The following is a 10,000-nucleotide window of genomic DNA, read 5'->3' as shown; positions in this document are numbered from 1 at the left end:
ATATATATCTATATATATAATAATATATTATATATATATATATGTATGTATATATATGTATATATCGGATAATATACATATATATATATATATAATATATAACATCGATAATATATAGATAGTATATATAATTATACGTAATATATATTTTATATATGTGGTTGTCTATAATTATATATATATATATATAATATATATATATATATATATATATATTATATTATATATATATATATATATAATAATATAATAATATATATATATGTATATATTATTATAATATTATATAGATAAATATATATATATATATTATATAATATATCTATATAATACATTAGATATAGTATATTATTTATATATATATATAAATATATATATCTATATCTTTATATTTATATATTATATATATATATATATCTATAATATATATAATATAATATAGTATAAATAAATATATTGTATATGATAGGGATTATAATTAATGCTATATTTAATAGCATAATGTTTGATGGGCTGGTGACCTTTTTGGATTGCAGAGAAACAGAGCGAAGCAACGACCCTAGAAAAGCTGATAAATGATTTCTGTGATGGCGTGATACAAAACTGCATAGTTAGGCGAGTCAATGTTAGTCCTGTAGTTATGTGTGTTCATGGGTCTTTTTCAAAATGCCTTTGGGAGACTGGTTGTAGCCAGTAATATGAGGCGTTAACGAAGTGTGCATTCATATGTGCGTGTGCGCCTCTTCCATTGATAATGGTATCATAACTCAAGTCTATGGGAGACTTGCATAGAGATTCGTGGGAGGAAGGCAAAGCCACGATGGCGGTGCCTAAGTGTTTTTTTGAGTAGTGAGTGATATATTCCGGCTGCAATGGTGAGTTTAGACCATCTAAAGAATGAGTGACAAAACCCAAAACTATTCGTTCACGTTAATCGTAAAATAAAACAGTTTTTGTTTTCACGCTTACACCTTGAGTAAAAGTCGATATATTACCTAAATTTTACATATCCTGTAAACGTTTAGAAGGGAACATTAAATTTACATTGTAATGCTACCTTTCTTAGATACTACCCTTATTTCCAGAGGATTTATGGAGGCCTCTTCCGTCTTTTGAAACGAACCCTACCACCATAGTAGAAAAATTTAAAATTTCACCATTTTTCTTTTCATAGTGACCCCTTCTAACGCACAAGAAACCCATCAAAAGCATTTATTCTGAAATCAAATAAAAGTTGACAGATGAATACGACAAAAGAATATGTACTCATCTCTCAGATTGTGGAAACATCTCTTTCACGATAACTACTTCATAGTGGAGAAAAGATAGTGTTAAGCAAAATTCGTGCTAAAAGTATATCTAAAACTTCAAGCTTTGATTATTTATATAGTTACACTCCTATTTCGACACGGAACATCCTTACGTGATAAAGAGGTATTCCTTAAGATCAGGGGCCGGATACTCAAAACAAGCCTTACTCAAAGGTGCCTTTTGATAAAAGGCGCCTTTCCCAACGGCTCGCCCAAGGCGCCTTTCGACGAAGGCGAAATCGTATACACAAAGATTTTCAAAGGCGCCTTGGACGTGCCTTTGCACGAAAAGGCTACCTTTTTGTCAAAGGCGCCTTTAGATAGTCCAGCCAATCACATCGCCCGTATCATAGCGTGGCTAGAGAATGATACCAATCACGATGCAGAGCATATCAGCTGGTTGTTGATGGCAGAGTGGATTAAAGAGCGCGACGATGGACCTGTGGATTAAGAAAAGGAAGCAACATCCCTAATTTAGCATAAACTAATTGGCATACATACCTAGATTGAAGTGAGTTTTTGGCTAGGCCTTTGGCTTATATCTACTGTTAACGTCATGATAATTATGATATTTCCTAGTAGGCTATATGTTAGGCTATGCAAAAGTATCCTATGATATTGCTTGGAAAATGAATGTTTTAGCCTAAGCTGTGATGATATGCCTAGGGCCTGTGGGTATTATTGCATAAGTTGCCAATACCTATGCCTTGCCCTAACCAGCAATTCATTTTGATCTTTATATATTTTACACAATTCTAAGAGATTTTTCATGTATGGCAATTTCTGCCCCAAATGAATGTTAACCATTTAATCTTAGGTTAGGTTAGGTTATAAGTTAGGGACTTTTGAAGAAATAGTAGTCCAACACGAACATGAGACCTGTTCAAAAGGATAAAACTGGGGTCCGTATTTTTAAAAGGGTCCTTATCTACAAGACCAATTCTTAACCTAGGCTAACCTGAACCTAACATAACCATGCCTAGTTGTGACTCAAGTAATTGTCATGTACTCTATCTATGGTACCTGTCACTTTTTTTCCTTTGATGAGGTAGAGATGTGGGAAGTCATTGATCATAATTACTGTCAATAATTACACAATTACATTGATGTTTCTTTTCCAGAGTTATTGCAGTAGCTAATTCTGTATTATAATCTTTTGAGGTGGTGTCCTCATGAAAGTTTAGCTCTAGAACCTTCGAGGAAGTTTTGGTAGATTGGGCCTACTGGAGCAAGAAGCAGTTGAGGTGTTGGCAGATGTTTCTGATATTTTTCAGGATATACTGTCTAATCAAAGGAATTAAATGAAAGTGTAAAGAATTAAATGGAAATGTAAGAGTAATAGTTGACAGCATGGTAACCATGACTGATATGCCTAAGAGACATTATGCATATTTTTTTTTTTTTTTTTTTTAGTGGTAGTACTTTTAATATAGTCTATACAGTAGTAAAATCTATTTTTTTTTCATACCATGCCTTATATGTTCCTATACCAAGGGTGCCCATAATGTGATAAATGTCATATACCTCTTCATTATTGAGATTAGTTTTTTGTAAGTTTTTTTTGTTTAAGAGTAATTTGATATACTACCTCATTGTCTAATGCTAATCACTCCATTATTTAATGAGGTTTATTTTTTATTTTTCCTCCATTAACTCTTATATCGTGCTTCTTGTGATCTCGTGTTATGTGATAAGTTTAGTACAGCATTTGTTTATTTACAATGCTTATTATGTTATTTCTCTATTTTGGCTATAAAGCATGTTTCCTTACTTATACTGTAATAGTATAAAATGATACCTCTGTGATCTCAGTTACCTCTACCTTTATTGTAAGTTTTTATTTTTTATTTACTTTAGGTTATGTTATTTTTTCTTTCCTGGAGATAATGTATATGGCATCACTGATATGCTATTATAAGGGTCATTCAGTGATACAGTAAACCACTTTATATTAGGTAATATGAACATCAAAATTCTTTTTATTTCATAACTTATTTGTATCTAGGTGGCATTCTTTATTTCATAAGTGAGTCACTGTAGTAGTACTATTATCTCTGACCACTTAACTAAGTTTAATGTGCCTTATGAGTACCATGAGGAGTGATAAGGCAGGGAAATTGTATACATATTTTCACTTACTTTATATAGTACATAGTATAAAGATATATTTTCTGTATTGAAATTTATTTAACAAGACAACAAAATATATTGTTTTTCTAGCATTGATTATACATGAACATTTTATAAGATATACGATAACTAAAGGTCAAAACAATCAGATTATAATATAGGAATTTTAGATTGTATATATGAAATCATTTTAAATAATACACATCCAATAACTTTAAATCTAACATCTGCAGAGGAATATCACACTATTACAAAGCAATTAGAGTAACTTGCGAAATAAACTATGTAATAATGGCTGTTCATTGACGTATAACAAGAGGTAGGAGACATCCTCTTCTTACTTGTTGTCAATCCCAAAGTTGCCCTTTCCCGCCTCAGAGGCTGCTCTAACCAGCCCTAGCGCAAAGGCTCTCACGGCGCCATATTCCAAGATGGCGGGGCGCACTCGGTGTTTTGAGTATGAGCCTTTCGAGTAACGGCCGACTGGAACGGCGCCTTTGCCACAAAAGGCGCCTTTGGAAGTTTTGAGTATGCGGCCCCAGAGCTTTGCCTAAAAGTGACTAAACATTTCAAACGACGTGATTTACTTGTATCAAAGAAGAGCCAGTGGATAGTTGGCAGTCAAGTATCCGTGTACAGTACTATCAACAACTAGATCCATTACGTATTTAGAGGCCATCTCTAAATAGAGACCGAACAACCATTACGTAAAAACTTTGGAAGTCGTTAGACACGTGTGGACGAATGTTTGCATCGAAACAAGGAATTGGACGTACCCCCAAATGTCCAAAAGGGGTCTTTTACAGACATGGTGGTTATGGCTCTTGCAGCAGCTGATCAGCACAGAGGGATGAAGGACAGTTAATTGAGAAGAGAATTGTTTTATCATGTTATCTCGGAATTCTTAAAGAATTACTGACGTTGGGTGTAAACCGTCTGTAAAATTTATTACACGTGAGTCATAATTATTTAGGGATTCGCTCTCTAGCCACACCGATGATAACTATTTCAATGTTAGTCGTAAAAAAGGCTTTGTGATGGCAATTGCTCCATAGCAAAGGAAAGTTAAAGGAAAGGAAAACGCTTTTTCGAGAAGTTCGACAGCAAGGAGGTATTAGCGCATTGTGTTGGAGGTGCTTGTTTCTCATGATGGTTCTAGAATCGGCAGGAGTGTTTATGGAACTTGACTGGCGCCGACGTGTCATGAGAAAACTCGCGATTTCTGATGCAATACCTCGTCTAGATTCATCTCTCTAAGACGTCGGTAATCGCAGTTCCCGTTTTTGTGAAGCCATCGTTTCGATGTGCCAAACCGGCCGGCAAGAAATACTCCATTCCCTCACTGTTCCCCCAGTCCATGCAGTGTAAGATTATTTTTTTTATGTAAATAGGAGATACCATTCGGCATTTACCTTTGTTAGTAAGCTTGTAAATAAACCTTTGTTGTGATAGTGTTTCTTTCTATATTCGTATCCCCAGTTTCAACTGTTGGTGTTGAAAATTTTTTTGTTTTTGTTTATTTCATATCGAACTTGAGGCGGACCTCTCTCTCAGAGGCCGTAACAGGCTTTCACTATCTTACGTTCCCATTACCTCTATAAACATACTGAAGCGGGTGCTTTAGTGGGAGCGTTATTTGTCTGATGAGCAACAGAAACGTTTTAACTTTTTATCCACGGCCTCAGGTGAGCTGAAAGATGGCGACGCACTGATTATACCCGTGGTGTAAGTTCGGTAGGGCACTTCGTGCAAGGATTATGACCTGTCCCTTGTCCTTGCTGCTGATTTACGACCGTTAATAAACTTTTATTTATAAGAACTGTTGATCAAAATCCGAGGGATAGTTAAAAAAAAACACATAAAGAAGAACTATCCTATTTTCCACACTGCCCGGATACCATAGTCTTTGACTGACAATATTTTGAGAATTTGAGAATAAAATCGATGCGAATATTCATAGAAAGTTGTTAATAAATACCATACGTTTTTTATAAACTATCAAATTTTTTATTAAAAATCTAGTAGGTAACCTATGAACGTAAGAATACCTTTCCGTCAAAAGTTTCCGAAAATTTCGAGCACCTTGTTGATAACTTGATAAACTTCTGAAGCGAATAAATCCTTAATTTTGGACATAGGCTAAATATTTCCTTCATAAAAAAAAGTACGTGTTCGGTCCGTAATTTTAGAATAAAAGTTTTATAAAACAAAAATAAGCAACTTTTTAAATGATATCGGACTCTGATATTAAAACAGATTTTTCGATAATGTTTACGTAAGAGCGAAATTCTTTCATCGTGTCTCATTAAGTGCAGAACCCTTGAAGCCGATCTGGAATATTTTCAAAGTCGTCAAAGTCTTTTGACCTTTATTCTTCTTCTTGAAAAGTAATTCTACTTCGTAAAAATACAACAAGAATGTCTAGAACAGCAAAAGCGATGACTAACAAACGAGGCAAAAAAGAAAAATAATAATAATGAATAAAAATAAAAACAGCAGAATCTAATATGCAAATCACAAGAGTCCCTTGAATTGCATTCCAATGCCATTGCAAACCCACATAAGCAGATTTTCGTCAGAGATCATTCCCATTCCTTTGTGAATGGATCGGATTTTAGACGTAAACTGCTTAGCCATTGTACGCTATATCTGGAATCCTCCCCTCATTCTTTTTCCTTTCTTTTTAAGAGGTTAATATTTGATTTCTTCGTTCATTCGTCTTCTCATTTTGACATTTACAAAGTACTGCACCACTGGACGACAGAGAGAGAGAGAAGAAGAGACGAGAGAGAGAGAGAGAGAGAAGGGAAGAGGAGGGGGAGAGAAGAGAGAGAATACTTAAAAACAACGACTTGGAGAGAGAGAGAGAGAGATGAGAGAGAGAGAGAGAGAGAGAGATGAGAGAGAAGAATACTTAAAAAAAAAAGAATTGAGAGGAGAGAGAGAGAGAGAGCATACTTAAAACCGAAATTAAGAGAGAGATGAGAGAGAGAGAGGATGGAGAGATGAGAGAGAGAGAATACTTAAAAACAAAGAATTAGAGAGAGAGAGAGAGAGAGAGAGAGAGAGAGAAGAGCATACTTAAAACCGAATTAAGAGAGAGATAGAGAGAGAGAGAGAGAGAGAGAGAGAGAGAGAGAGAATACTTAAAAACAAAGAAAAATTAGAGAGGAGATGAGAGAGAGAGAGAGAGAGAGAGAGAGAGAGAGAGAGAGAGAGAGCATACTTAAAACCGAATTAAGAGAGAGAGAGAGAGAGAGAGAGAGAGAGAGAGAGAGAGAGAGAGAGAGAGAGAGACTAAAAAACTAAAATTAAAAATTAGAGAGAGAGAGAGAGGAGAGAGAGAGAGAGAGAGAGATTGAGAGCATACTTAAAACCGATTAAGAGAAGGAGAGAGAGAGAGAGAGAGAGAGAGAGAGAGAGACATTTCTTAAAAAAACAACTACTTAGAGAGAGAGAGAGAGAGAGAGAGACATTACTTAAAAAAACAAAATGACTAGAGAGAGAGAGAGAGTACTTATAACCGAATTTGAGAGAGAGAGAGAGAGGGAAAGCGTACTTAAAACCAAATTGAGAGAGAGAGAGAGAGAGAGAGAGAGAGCAGCGATTCGTCAAGCACCTTCCAGAATATTCCAGAGCAGCCTTCTGCACCCCGGACGCCTTCTGGATGAACAACAGCCATCATCCACGGTCTATATACCTAGACCGTGCCATCATCCACCACTGAGTGAGAAGGCGAAGGAGGCAGAGGAGCCTCTCTCTTTGTCGTCATCGATTTCGTAGTGAGAAAATGCCAAAGGAAACAACGATGTATTGCCTCTCTATCAGCGATTAATGTTGCATTTGTCAGAGAGACAGACGAATGAATCACACCGAAAGGCTGAGAGGATTTCTTCTCATTATATGATGAGCACAATGCAGGATGCCATCAAATATCTTGACGTTTGCTGGTTTTCGTCATCAGTGTTTTGGTCTTCCGTCGTTAAGCTTGGCTAAACGGGCAGTTTAACCCATTACACTGAAAGACAGTTTAGATCTCGTTATTAAATCTTCACTTTCCCTCGCACAAACACTATTAATTTACCGGTATATTCAGGGAAACAAGGTGACTACTCGTCGTGTTAATGGTTAAAAGGTATCATCATTACCTATTCGCTTCGTGTTCTTCATTTAATTTTATTTATACGTTAACTGTTACTCTATCAACAAATACAGGTAACATTGTAGCTAAGATATTGTTACCTACTTCGATAGTTTATCCTTTATAAATGTTTGAAGACATTTTTTTTTTAATCGAAAAAGGGATCAGAAATAAATCTTGCTTACAGCATCCGTAACAATTCATAGTTATAAAAACGCACGTATATATATATATATATATATATATATATATATATATATATATATATATATATATATATATATATATTGTCCAGCAAGGAGTCCATGATACCAGATTTAAATGGCCAAGTTTATTACATATGATACGTTTCGCACAACTGTGTGCATCATCAGTCTGTGAATAAAATACAAAGACATATATAAACAATTACATAAAGTTAAAAGGAATTCACAATATTAAAAAAAAATGCCTAAAAGAGATTAAAAAGAGCAGTAAATAAAAAGAGACACTACTAAAACACCAACCGTCCATGATCAGAGGTGAAGATGGAATGGGTTACAGCTGGCAGAGAGAAGCGACGACAACTATGCCAGGTACAGAGGTGACGAGGACAAATTATCGTTTAATGCGGGCACCAGTCTTTTAATATATAACGACTCCTGCGTTGTTAGTTGGTCTGAATGTTTTAACATAATCAATTATTGTAAAATGTTCTCTTTGAATTTCAGTCTTGCATATTATTAAGTGGTTTCTGATATTGGAAAATCTGTTGTTTTGATCCTTTGACCAGTACGGAAGCTAAGCCCAAATGGCTACAATATCTGACCCTCAGCAACCTCCGAGTCGATCCAACGTAAGAGCCCGGACATCCAGGGAATGTGAATTTATAAATAACATTGGGATCTCATGAAGGGCTGAAGGCGATCTTTAAAATTAAAAACGATCGAATAGTGCAAGGATTACTCGACACAAGCCTGACTTTAAGACATGGAATTTCCTGTTCAATTATACGAGTGAGGTTTAAGATAAATTTTGAATCTGAAAAATACGGAACAGTAGCATAAAATATTTTCTTCGGTACATCAAAAAGTAGTTGATGATGGATGCAAAATTTGGAAAGTACCTTGTTGGTGTTTTTATTTTATGTACTATATCTTGTGGAAATGAATTGGCTTTGAAAAAGTTTTGCCAAGAAAGTCATTTCGTTTATGAAATATTTGCCATGAGAAGAATATTTGAGAGCTTTATTAATCTATTAATTCATAGCCGTTTCTTAAGGAATATTCTTTCTCTATCTCTAAATTTTTAGCGGGATTACTGTCTGAATTAAGTAACAATGAATATTCCTTAAGAAACGGCTATGAATTCCAACAATTAATCACTAAGCAAGATGGGGACTATTACATGGTCCCCATTTACTTCTGAAGACGTCGGCGATGAGCGAAGAAATGGTCCGTCTACTATTAATAAATAAGATTAAAGACACGTGAATCATATTCCCGAGAGGTTTGCCTGAAGAGAAAAATAAGAAATACAGCTTGACTCAAGGTCTAGATGAACCGATACTATCTGCGGATTAAGCCATTTACTTCAATAGGAATTGCATAAGATAAAAAATATGCCCAAATAGTATATATATATATATATATATATATATATATATATATATATATATATATATATATATATATATATATATATAATACACGATACTATTTTGAATTTATAAGATATAATATATATATAGATATATATATATATATATATATATATATATATATATATTATATATATATATATATATATATATATATATATAATATATATATTACTATATATATATATATTATATCATAAAGTAATAATTCTGATATAAAATATGATACGTATGATATTTGACTTTGTATATCTCTAATATAGATTATATAAATTTTGTAGGTATCAGAAATAATAAGGATGAAACTAAAGTAAAATACAGCATTTCATAGGCAAACGCTTTGTAACTGGTCCTGCTGTTTTGTTGTTAAATGCCGCGTTGCCAAACTTTTCGACGTCTGCATTTGTTTGAGTATCATTTCCGCCACGTTGACAACGGGGAGGTAAATATGTTCCTGACATCCCTCAATGGGTTTCTGTTTGCTTTTCTCCTTTGGAGCAATTTGCACGCATCGGTTTTGTGGGAGGTTGTATTTGAACTGGACTTTCAGCGCTGCTCTGCCCGTTCATTTTCTAAAGCCGAATCGGTGTTTTGACGTCAATGTTTTTTATATTGATTGAGAAAATGCTTTCGTGCTTATACACATTCCATATTAATGTGTCGAATTCCATGTTTATGGTTTTATTCCATAATCAAGGCATACTTTTAGCTTGAGACTGAAAATTAACCAAAACCGAGAACCAGATCGTAATATTCAACAATCCTTAATGTTAAGGATTC

The sequence above is a fragment of the Macrobrachium nipponense genome, chromosome 15 (assembly GCF_015104395.2).
Source record: "Macrobrachium nipponense isolate FS-2020 chromosome 15, ASM1510439v2, whole genome shotgun sequence".
In the NCBI taxonomy this organism is placed as follows: domain Eukaryota; kingdom Metazoa; phylum Arthropoda; class Malacostraca; order Decapoda; family Palaemonidae; genus Macrobrachium; species Macrobrachium nipponense.
Note: the sequence above shows the minus strand (reverse complement) of the source record.